The 12,328-nt window shown below is 45.7% G+C and overlaps 1 protein-coding gene across 1 annotated transcript in view; it reads left to right on the top strand.

The window, feature by feature from the left end:
• The first annotated feature begins 5,513 nt into the window (after window positions 1-5,513).
• The window catches only part of LOC121091782 (tropomodulin-2), a 36,702-nt gene continuing 29,887 nt past the window's right edge, over window positions 5,514-12,328 (top strand). The window contains exon 1 of the mRNA XM_040601948.1: window positions 5,514-5,667. The gene's annotated coding sequence lies outside the window, so the exon portion shown is untranslated. The remainder of the gene's footprint in view (window positions 5,668-12,328) is intronic.

Below are 12,328 nucleotides of genomic sequence, written 5' to 3'. Positions count from 1 at the left end.
CACGCTTCGCTGCAAAGGAAGAAACTCCCAGTGCGTGCTGAGGCGGCTGCGAGCGGTCAGCAGGGGATGGAGCTGGGCTTTCTTGTGAGAGTCTCACTTGTTCGGTGCTGGAGGCAAGAGACCCACAAAGCCATGCTGAGGCTTTCTGGCACCGAGCCCGTGGGTGAATGAAGAGATGCTTTTATAACCACAAGAGCACTTCTGCAAATGCTCAGCAATAGATTCATAATCCTCCAGTCATTAGAAGGCTGGCATTTTCCGAGCTGACAGACCAATGCATCTATCAGAGGGCAAACATAATGTTCTCAAAAGGATTAGTAGAGGGATTTCTTTTTCAAAGGCTGTGATATAATTTATGACAATCATACATGGGCGAGGGAAGTATTGCAAATATGAAACCTCAAAGGACACAGGAAACTTGGACAGCAGCAGAACTGCCACGAGTGCTGAAAGGATGCACATGCAAAGCAAGAGCAGATACAGCATGAGGCATCCTTGCTGCCATTCACTGAGCTCTGCTGCGCACGGCAGGGAAGGAACATCCAAAGCCTCAGACATAATCCTAAACTGATTAAATTGTAATATATCTACTTTCCACAATGCTGATGTACAAATGGAGAACATGGGTTCAGTGTATATGGTTTGAGACAGAAATATCTTCCCGGCTGGGGAATTCACTCAGGATATAGACAGGAAAGATATTGTCAGTCAACCAGTTGATAATAAAAAGTGATGCCTAGATCCTCTATCCTATGTAATCCTATATAATGAGAGCGGCCAAACTCAGATTGAAACAAATCATGAGCGAGGAAATCATATTCCTTCCAGTGGCAGCAAAGAAGGACGTGGTTTAGTCCTTGAGTCTCTCTTGAGACACAGCCCTCATGCTTTGAGGCTTTTGTGCTCTGACATGAAGGGTTAAGAGGAGCACATTCCCATGAGCGGGCTGGCTTACATAGCCTTTGATAGGAGGCCACAGGGGTAGCTACCTACGTGGGTTTTGGAATTTTTTCCTCCCCGTGCAGATGGCTGCCTTGCAGCCAGCCCCGGGGCCAGCCTGCCGAGGCGTGTCTGGAGACAAGCTCAAGCACCGACTGTCAGACCTGCAGCATTCCCAGCCCTACCTGCAGGAGCCCACATGCTCCCTGATGTGCTCCCTGCCCAGCACCTGCAGCCACGCTGCACGGGGCTTTGTTTGTTGGGTGCACCATTAAGACAGTTTAGACATATCCAGAATGATTGAGTTCACTGTGAATTGGCTGTATAAGAGAAACGTGCTAAGAGAAACATCCCCAGTGCATACCGGTCAGCTGCAGAGGCCCCTTGTCTGACCGAGGGCCTCAGGCTCTTTAGGTAAGGAAGAAAATCCAAGAAAATCCAAGAAAATCCACCGCTGAACAAGGTGTCCTGTAGATCCGTTTGGAGAGAAAAAGATGGAGCAGAAAATCTTTACCATTAGCAGACCCTTGAAAGAGAGGACAGTACCCGTTAGCTCCTGCTCTGAGGAGCAAACCACTTTAACAGGACAGTTTAAAGGAAGTGGACAGTTGGTCTGGACCTCCAGAGCCTCCTCCTTCTCCTGCCAGCACAGGCAGCAGAGCTGGGGCAGGTGGCAGAGTAACTGTCTCTGTGGATGGAGCAGAACATGTGGCTGGCTCCGGGGAAGTGCGAGCCAACCCGAGGCACACTTTTGGACGTGCTGCCTGGAGCAGAGCGGTGCTGTGTAGCTCTCCCAAATGGGGCACAGAGGATGCTGAGCTGCCAGGGCCAGTCCCAGGGTCAGCAGTGGTCATCTTATGTCCTGGGGTGATTCCTTCCACCTTTCAGCCTTCCGGAGTCCCGTGTTCCCATCCCTGATGGCATACCCACTGAGTGGCCCTGGGCTTAAAATAACCATCTGGTCTGTGCCTCGCTTCCCACACCTGCACAATGGAGATGGTGATTCAATTTGAGATCTACTGCTGCAAATTAATTGGTACAGATGAGGTATTTATTATTGCTGTTACTACTACGGCAAGTGCAGTGTCCAAATCTAAACGTGTTTTATTGGGATTTAGAGTACTATGGATATAGAAGGGTTCACAGAAATCAAGTTTGGGTGAAATAACAGATGACTTGCCTTTAGTGTTATTTAATGTATTGCTGTACTCTGCCTTATAAAACAGTCCAAGAAAATTCTATTATTTGTCAAGCCAATGCAATTAAAAAATTCCAGCCTAAATATAGATGGGGGTTTGACCACTTGAGATGCTGCTGGCCAGCATTTTAAGGGCTGAATCACCAGGCTCTTACGAATTAGGGCTGGCTACGTACTTGAGTTCTCTTTCAAAGCCATTTCAGCAGTGTCACCGCAAGTCAGTCATTTTTACACGTGAGCAAGAGCCGAATTTTATCTCTACCCTAGGTCTGAGATTTGCTGATCAGGCACTGAACCAAGGTTTTTCACATACAGGTCACTGAATTTGATCAACAGCTGGTTTTTAGGGAAGAGATCAAAACATGCACAACACAGTAATCAAGTCCAGATGCTTGTCTAGAAGACAAGCTCCAGCTCAAGCAGGAATTAATTAAGCAAAGTCTTACAAGCTGTGTTATAAGGAAAACAGATGAAAAGATCACAACAGCCCCTCTGCTTTTTGTATTGAAAAAATGTGACAAACATTTTAAAACAACGGACCGCATTTTGGCTACAAATAGTTCAGTGAAATAAAACTTGCTTTTGGGTGCCCCAGCTCAGTTTAGGCAGCGTTGGAAAAATGCTGGACCTCTACACTGCATTCACCATGCAGCAGCTCCGAACCCAAGTGTCAGTGCTCAAAGGGAAGGCAGAGCCAGGAAAGACGTTTTGGGATCCAGAGGACCGCCAGCTCTTGAAGGCTTTTCCAGGAGGAGCTTTTTTCTGGAGTACTTGTCCCCACAGCTGTTGTATCATTTGGGTGTTAACTCTGCCACTGCGCTTTCAACAAGTCAAGTACATAAATGCACTGAAAGCCTAGGTGGGCAAAATGTTAAGCAAAGATTCCTACCGGGGGGGGGAAAAGGACTGTGTGGGAGCCCTGCCCTGCAGTTTTAGATGTCCTCTCAGCGTGCTGGTCTGTGAAGTCCCACACATGGGAAATACGGTCAGCCCAGGTGCCCACAGTCATTTGGTGTAAATGTATCATAGCAGGTATAGCCCATACATGGGATGTAGTGTAGCCTGTATGTGGGGTGTAGCTCAGATTTGTGAATTGTATTGAACCCTTCTGTCTTTTTAGTTTGCGGCCTGGGAAGAATGACAAATTATTTAAAACACCCACCCTGTATATGAGACTGAATTGTGATATGGTTTACTTTGTATGCTGTGATTTTAAGGAGAATGTTATCCCTATACTTGTAAGTATACTGTTGTGTACATCTGCATTTAACACATTTTCCACGTATGTTTTTGTCTGTATGTCTCACGAATGCAGGAAGACTGATCACATTTCTAATTTTTTGCTTGCAAATACTATGCATGAGGTAAAAGGAAGAAAGAAACATGAAACCACAGCCAAAGAAAAGAAAAACCTTGACTCCAGCCAAACTCTGTACTCCTGGCAGAGGTCTTAAGTTGTTACTTTTCTAACACAAACTAATGAGAAGTGAATTTGTCAGCAGATACACGGCAACTGCAAACAGAAAAGTCTGTGGGAAGGGTTCTTCCCTTTGTATCGACTGAGAAAGACTTTCAACTTAACAAATGTATTTCTAAGGTGTGACAGGAAAATCTGAGTGAAAATTTTGCACAAGTTTATCGAAAAGCAAACACTCCAAAGTTAACTTCCACTCTTTGATGGTCACACACATTTCCCTCTCAGTATTTGTATAATTATGAGTAATTCAAGCCCCGATTCTAGAGACCAAGATTAAACCCCAAAAGAGGGTTTAATCCGTGTTAAGAATTAAATCCACATTTCTCTGCCTCATGTCTGAATGAGGCCTGTTTGCAGTGGAAGCTTCAACCCCAACACCGAACCAACAGAATCACCTTCAGCCTGAGCCACCCGGTTACAGAGCAGCAGATCTCAAAGCAATTCAATCCAGCTTCCCTGACACTTCTGGTACTGAACAAGCAAAACCATGGATGCAAACTCTGTATTCTCGGAATGCTGCAAGACAGAGAGAGAGAGAGAGAAGACTGTGGAATAAATGGATCTGTTTCTTTTTCGTTTCTGCTAATGTAATAACATTTTGGACGTTTAGCAAAAGCTTTGTTAACTTGTGGCTGAATATCCCATTTCATAAGAAGTTTGGGGCAAGGAGGCTGCAAGCGGAGAATTGCAGCTTTGGAGCATCTTTGTGCACTCTGCACATTGTTGTGGATACAGGTGTTTTCCTGAGCAGCAGTGGCAAAATGCCCAAGGTGACCCTTCAGTCCCTGACACTAGTCTGAGTTTTCTGCCATAGGTCTTGCTACAGGTGCCCGCGGTGTGTGGCAGGGTATGGAGTGAAGCTGAAGGCATTGTTTATCCTAGTTGTGCTTCTTTTTCCATAGGAAAATTCATCTGTGGTGTGGCATCTGCTTCTTAACAAGGCAATGTCTTGTTTTCCTGCCAACACATCATGAAACTTAAAGACATTTTAATCACGGGAATAGCTCTTCTGCTGCTAGTGACTCATCGTTTGGTGCTTAGAACCAAGGGCCTGGGTTCAGCTAAAACACAGTACCCAGTGAAGGCAATCGGGTAAATTAAATTGTGGACATACTTGATTACAGGGGCTACATTCCAATTGTATTACCTATTATATAAAATTTCAGCTAACAGTTAACTTTCATATAGAATAAAAGCACAAGTATAAATTGAATTGTTGAAATGAATTAAGAGAAGAGCGGAAGAACAGCAAAACAGTCTCGGCGGTCAGCTCCCTCCACCCCAGAACTGGCTCCCTGGAGCGGCACATCTGGGTGCAGGGCGAGGGCCCTGGGGCTCCTGCCGCAGGACCTGTTTGGCCGGGTCCGTTTGCAGAGGGTGTGAGAGGAGCAAACCTTGTCCGTAGGGCTGGCCACCTCCACGTGTGCCCAGAAGCGCCCAGCACACCTGCTGAGGCCATCAGCCCACGCTGGCAAGTGCATGGGTGAGCGCCCAGGGCCGTGCACGGGGCAGGGCGACAGCGGCGGCGGGCAGAGCAGGCAAGCTGCAGGCAGCCTGTTTGCAGGCTCCCACCCAGGGGGGCACACGGGGCAGGGGTAAGGCTGAAACCATGGCTTGCCGAGTCAGGCGGGGGGGATCCACCTGCTCTGCACATGGCTGAGGGGCCACCTCGCCTGCAGGCGTGAGGCAGAAAGCGATGGAAAGAGGGGAGGGGGGAAAGGGGGAGCACGGGGGCGGCCCGGCCAGGGGAGGGCGGGCGTGCTGCTGCTGCTGCTGGTGCTGCTGGTGCTGCTGCTGCTGGGGGGGGGTGGCTGGGGCTGCCGGTGCCGCCACTCGCGGACCCCGCGGCGGCTGCTGCCGGCCGCCGGACTACGAGTCCCAGCGTGCCCGGCAGGGCAGGGGCCGCGGTGCGCAGCCGCCGCGCCGGGCACCCACCTGCCGCCGCCGGCGCTGGGCTCGGGGCGCGGAGGGGCGCGCAGGCGGCGGGCGGCGCTGGGCTCGGGCGCGGAGGGGCGCGCAGGCGGCGGGCGGCGAGGGCCGGCCCCACAGCGGGGTAAGGCGCCGGGGCCGGGGCCGGGGCGGGCTGGGGCCGGGCGGGCCGCCGGGGCATCGCCCGCGGGCCCGGGGCGGCGGCTCCGCGGGGCGCCGCGCACTGCGGTGCGGTGCGGAGCGGGGCGGGGGGGCGCGGAGGTGCGGCGGCGGCGGAGCATCCCCGGCGCGGAGCATCCCCGGCGCGGAGCATCCCCGGCGGGGGGCGCGGGGCTCCGGCCCCACCCCGGCGGCCGCTGGAGCCGGTCCGCGGCGGGCAGGACCCGGCGGGGCTCGCCCCGGCGGCCCGCGGTGCCCGAGGCTCCCGCAGGGTGCGGAGCGCCCTTCCCCTTTCGCCTTCTGGTTTTAAGCAGCGCCTGTTCAGGGGGACGCGCGTGTTTATCGCGAGGTGCTCGCGTCCTTTATGGCAGGCGATGAACGACAAAGATTAGATGCAGCAGCGGAATAAAATACGGAAAGAAGGTATTTTTGCGATGAAGATGAGCTGTCTCTCCTCGGAGACCTGGTGCCTTTTGTACGTCAGAAATACAGCAGGACCGATGGCGGGTGGTTACCCGGAGAGGGTCGGGATAAACGTACCAGTGACAGGTTCGGGATCAGGATGTGGATTTGGTAACATTCAGGGATATTTCCAAGCTCCTGATGAGCAAAACGTGTCCTCAAAACCTGCACATCGGCATTAGATAGCACACATGCTCTATTTTGTCATCTGACTGCAGCATTATCAGGGTGGCCCTCTGCTAATTCAAGGGGTTTTGCTTTGATGGAAGCCTGGGGGGAGTTCCTTTTGCCAGAGTAAAAATCCACAGTTGATCAGTGGGAAACATGTAGAGAAATCTGAGGACTGTAACACTGAAAAATAAACGAAAACTGGTTTGATTTGTGTGACCACCCTGAGCTTAGGAGAAACACAAACTTACGAAAAAACCATTGTAAATCATTAATAATGAAAAAAAATCAGAAATGCATCAATATCAAATATAAATTTAAAAATAAGTGGAAGAAGTAATAATATTTTTATACCATGTATGATACGCTCTGTAGATCTTTTGAAAACTTATCATTTGAAAACTTTATCAAAAAGCTTTTCTTTAACTGGTTATTCTCAGAAATTGTCCTTGAACTTCCTCTGTTCTGCCCTATACTTTTGGAGGCAGGAACATGTAATGGGAAAGAAACACCTGGGACCAACTGGCCTAGTACTGCAGGCATTGCATCCTCCAGTGCCTTGCAAGGGATGCCATTACTAGAAAAATCAACCCAAACTCAGGGGTGTATGGAGGTGTCTCGCGCAATTATACTAATGATATTACGATCTTTTCCGTGGTATTCTGCGCCCATTTGCTATCTAATAGACTGTCTGCCTTTGCTGTAGTGCTGTATGCCATACAGTTCTTAACTGGCTTCCACTATATATATATATATATATGTATATAAATTTTTAGCTCTATGTAGAATGTGAAGGTTATGTGAATCATTTTAGTGACTTTGCCGACTTAAATTCTTTAGGCATCTTTTCTCCCATTCATCTAGCTTGGTTGGATTTGTCTGAACTTAGCCTCTCTCATCTTGACAATCTAAATAATTTTGTTTGAAATGGTGCGCTTTATTGCATAACTTTTCTTCCTTCCCCAAATCATTATTATTTCCAGTATTTTACAACTTCTGGCAAGCAACACTGATGCATTTTTGCTGTTATTAATCTGCTCTAGGGTTTTTTTGTAGCATTCCTAAGTTATTGACTCTCATAGTTTGATGTCTTCCTATGACCGAGTATCCTTTTGACCGAGGCGGTGGTAGCTGTGCAGGGTTTTGCATTGAGAGGCACCAGACAGGATCCTGTAGCCACGTGCATTTGCACATGGTAGGTTAATAGCAGGGTAAACGTGTAAGTTCTGTTTACTGACCACAGCACACAAGTGTAGCAGTGTTTCTGTTTAATGGTGGAGTTTGGTCATCACTATTTGGTGCCACAGAAATCTGTAAACTTGTTTTTTAAATCCTGCTTTATCAGGATTATTTCAAGGAACAGCTGGGCCTGCAGGTCCAGCTGCTAGTCTAAAATAGGGAAACCTAAGAAGAGCAGTGACAAAAAGGTGGCACACCATTCCCTATCTGTTGGCAGCACAGGTGGAACCCAGTGTCCTTTTTTCCTGTTGATGCTTCCCACATGTGAAAAACAAACACTAGTGTTGTCTTTTCCAGGGCTGGTCTGATCTCTTTTGTTGTGTAAATAAAAAGTCTGTTTCCCGGTACAATTCTTTCTCCTGTTTATTGTTTCAGCTATCAGGATGTGCACATCACAGATGGTTTCTGGCTTTGGTTTACAGCTAAAATGCAAAAAACGTAGGTAGTTACGCTGGCTCTGTACATCGGAAGGAGACAAAACAGCTCAGAAAAGATGCAAAAAGAGATTTTTTTCGAAGTTACCTAACAGTGACCATTATTAAGGGTCTAGTCCTGCAGTCGGTGGTGTATGCTCATAACCCAGCCTGTGGTTCCATCTCTGCTGTGTTTTCACTTGGTGTATATTGTTCATTTAAAAGATCAACTTAAATGAACAAGACAGGCCATGGAAGCAGGGACCCACAGCCAAAAGAAAAGCTGGCCAATGCTTGATATTTGGAAGATGGTTCAACTCCTTGTCTTGCCACAGACTTTCTGTTTGACCTCGAACAAGGTGTTTCTTTCCTCCAATAGAACAGTGAAGTGGAGAAGCTCTCATGTGGCTGATGGTGTTTAAAGTACCACAACAGTTGGCTCCATGTAAACATGATCGATCAGTGAGGGTGCCAGAACCTGGCCTTTGGTTTCCTGAGGATGCCTTTTTACAAAGCTGCAGATAATTCATACCCCAGTGTGTGCTTGCTTTGCACTCATGGTAGGCGTGCTGATGACATGAAGTACAATTCTTTACACAACAGAAAATCTGGGGCACTGAACTGGGTGAAGACACCATCTGGTAAACATCACAGCTATTACTGTAATGTGCATGGTGCAGGAACCGATTCATCCGTGTTCATCTAGGGGCCACAGAGCCATGGGCTGCTGTGTCACAGGACTGGGAGCATGTATGTCCCTGGGCGCTGCTGACCAGGGGAGGTACAACCTCTTGTTCCACGGTAAACCAACACCTGTCTGCAGCAGAATCAAACCTGCAGGGTCTGGTAGTTATCCAAAGAGGTCAAAATATCGTTGGTGCCTCACAGAAAATAATGAGGCTGTTTTCTTCCAGTTGCTATCAGATGGGCACTCCTACTGTCACTTATAACTGATCAATATCATCACTGATAGTCTTAGTTGGTTGTGATGTTAAGTCTTGTCCGAGGAATCGTCAGTCAACCACCACCAGTACAGCTTGGCATAGGGTGTTTCTGTTCACATCGGAGCTGAAGCTTACAGGTGACAAATTGTGGGTTAAACTGCCATTTCATAGTCCATTTTGTCTGTATAAAAAGACTTTGCTCTCCAGGATTTTCAGCCTAGCACTTCAAACTGCCTTCAGTTTCAGACAGTAACTATGTTACGGTTTTATTTTAGAAAAGGTAATTAACCTTGCATGGATTTTCAAATAATCAACTTAAGTTCTAAAGATGGAAGAAACCTACCTTGCAGTTCTACAAAGTTACCAGTTGCAATGAGCACAATAGCAGATGGTTGCTTCATTATTTTAGAACTGAACTTTACCCCTCTAACAGCAAGGGGGACTCTCTCCCTGCAGGGGACACAACAGACTGACAGGTGTCTCTGGGCTTTTCTGTTTCCCATACTTGACTGGAGTGCCAGAGCACTGTACATAATCCCAGTATTATCTCTAACACTTACGTTTCTTCTGTCATCCTCTTCTGTAGGTAGGAATTGAGTGATTTAAAGGTTTTTTTTAATGTAAGACTGGCCTAAATCATCATATGGTCACTGTATAACTAGTCAGTTTTTGTGTGGAAACAATTCTAGTGGCTATGATCTAAAAATATGACAAAACCCAGAGAAGCAGGTTATAAATTCATCAGGCATTGTAAAGAAATATACTTCCTTCACAGGACTTAGTTTCCTGTTTTGAACGGTTATGAATAACACCACTGATATTATTTTAGAAATAATCTGAAATTAGTTACTATATAGCTTTATTCTGCATCAGTGGGAGAAGCATTAATATGTCATCTTTCTTTAATTGCCAGTGAAAAACCTTTCATGTTATCTGAATCAAAGGGAGTACATCCCTTTATATCTTCTATAAATAACAGTACAATGGATAATTTTGCAACATACATGATGGTTTTCTTATAAAAGGCATGATTGAACTCCCATTAAAGTGAATTGATGACTCACACTTTATTTGCATAGGAGTTGTCAGTCCCTTAGAAGAGAAGCCAACTGTAATGCGAACTGCGGAGTGGCATAAGCGTTACCGGGGTTTGGAAAGGCACATCCAGTTATGAACTGGAGTTTCTGATCACTGAATGATTATCCTAAACGTGCAGGCCTAGTCGAATATTAGGACAACGTAATTGTTAATTATTTACCAGTCTCTATACAGTACTACGCCAGTTGCTAGGAACAGAATGTGAAATAACCCTATGTTAGCCCTGGAGAAAAAAGGCATTTTAAATATACAGGGATTTTTAGGGATTCTTTGCTACAGTATGGCAAAAGATGGCAAACTGGGCTGGAATAGAAGAGGTTTGGTCACATTGTTACTTGCTGAGAGCTAGTCCTCAGCTCAGTGCCATGTGCAGCTGGATGTGCTCCCCCACCAGCCCCAGGGACACCCTCGTGAGGGACCCAGTTCTACAAATCCTGAAACAGGTTATTCGCTTTGATCCACCTGATCATGCTGTGCCCTGGATGGAAAGGGTTAGACAAGGAACAGTTCAGTGCTCCTTATGTCGTGAGTTCTTCAGAAGGTTTTTTTGGGAAACAGGTGGAAAAGTTGAGGGATTCTAGAAGACCAAATCCTTTCCTACTGAGCTCTCTTCCATTTTTTACCTATGCAAGTTTCCTTCATGTGTCTACTGTCTCGATCTACAACAGCACCTGTAGCTAATACCATTTTCATCATACACAAAAAACCCCAGTTTCATAATACTTCACTGTATGTTCCTATCATACTTCTGTGCTGTGCTGGCCCTAACACTTCCTTTCTGTCTTTTCTGAGATTTCTGAACCTCCTAGTTCAAAACAAAGAAGAAATTTTGCACCACAAAATGGGAACTCTGAGTATACATCTCCTATATGTTTGTGCTTAGAAAGTACATATTAGTCTTGTTTTTTAAGTATAAAAATAAAAAAGGAACCTTATTTATATGTTCAATAATTGAGTATTTATCAATTTTTAAAATTTTTATTTAATTATTTTTAAGTTTGGGCTTTCAATAGCACAGAGCAGTTTATTTTTCAGAGCAGTTCCTGGACAGCAGAGCGGTCCCCTGTGTGGTGCTGAATTAAGCGTAGGTGGGAGCACTCCACTGCCTGGATGGTGCAGAACAAGCACCTCCTTCAACTGAGCAGCTGCCAGTGTTGCACAAACGCTGCTCTTAATCATAATGGCCCCAATCCTATTTATTTGGTCCAGTATCATTTTAACTTGAGATTTATTCCACCTGTTTCTTATTTTCATGCTTAGCTACTTAAGACTATTTAGAGAAAGGGAAGAATGTTTCCACATTTACCGATCAGTTTCACAACTATTTTTCAAAGCACAAATATCCACCACTGTGGATACAGAGATAGTTTAAAACAGATCATACATCAAGAATTCCTCTCTAAACACCAGTTGCCATGATTTGGAAAAGTGAGAACAATTTCTCAAATATGATTATAAGAACATTCTTTTTTTCTATATAAATGAAAATAACTGTTGGTTTTTTTTTCCCATTCAGCCCATCTCTTTTCATATATAATAATAATAATAAATGCACATTGCCATGCAGCTTCATTCTTAGCTTGTACACACTATCAAAAGCTAGAAATTCCCATTGTTTGTATCATGGTGTTCTCATCTCTACAGGATCCCAGAGACAGTATGTTTTTCTAGGTATGTAGCCTGTGTTTTAGACAGCATGAGTGACCTGATGTGCCATTGTAGCTGCTGGTCAATAGAGGTTCTATAGTTCTAACTATAGAACTATAGTTCTAAGGTTCCAACTCATCTCAAGGGATGCAAGCAATGTGAGTGGGACCTCTCTGACATCTAACATTAATTCAGCAGAGGACTGATTCCCTCTCGAAAGAACTATCGGTGTCAATGGTAGAGCATTATGACAGTATTATGGTATCAGCAGAAACTACAGCTTAGCTACCCTAGAAAGAAAGCCCTTTCAGTGTATAAGGATTATACCCAAAAAGTACCTACAGAACACAGCAAAGTGTAGAGGAGTTTTGTCACAGCAGGTGTTGACTACATAGAGCAATAATGATGTTATGCAGGCTGACTAACGACACTCTTTTTGTCTTTGAAAACATTATTTTGAATTCTGGTGTTGACAGGCATGGCTGAAAAAGCTGCCCCAAATAAAACAGAAGTATGCATTTCTTTCTTTAGAAGGAATCAAAGATAAAAATATAGCAGTGGAGTCTTTGAAGCTCACCAAGAAACATCTGCGCTCTACAAAGATTTAAAAGTAGCACGTGGTCAGCAGAAATACTACCTCTTAGAGTTGTGTACT

The sequence above is a fragment of the Falco naumanni genome, chromosome 7 (genome assembly GCF_017639655.2).
Source record: "Falco naumanni isolate bFalNau1 chromosome 7, bFalNau1.pat, whole genome shotgun sequence".
In the NCBI taxonomy this organism is placed as follows: Eukaryota; Metazoa; Chordata; class Aves; order Falconiformes; family Falconidae; genus Falco; species Falco naumanni.
The sequence above is the reverse complement of the archived record's forward strand: the minus strand, read 5'-3'. Positions and strand labels throughout refer to the sequence as shown.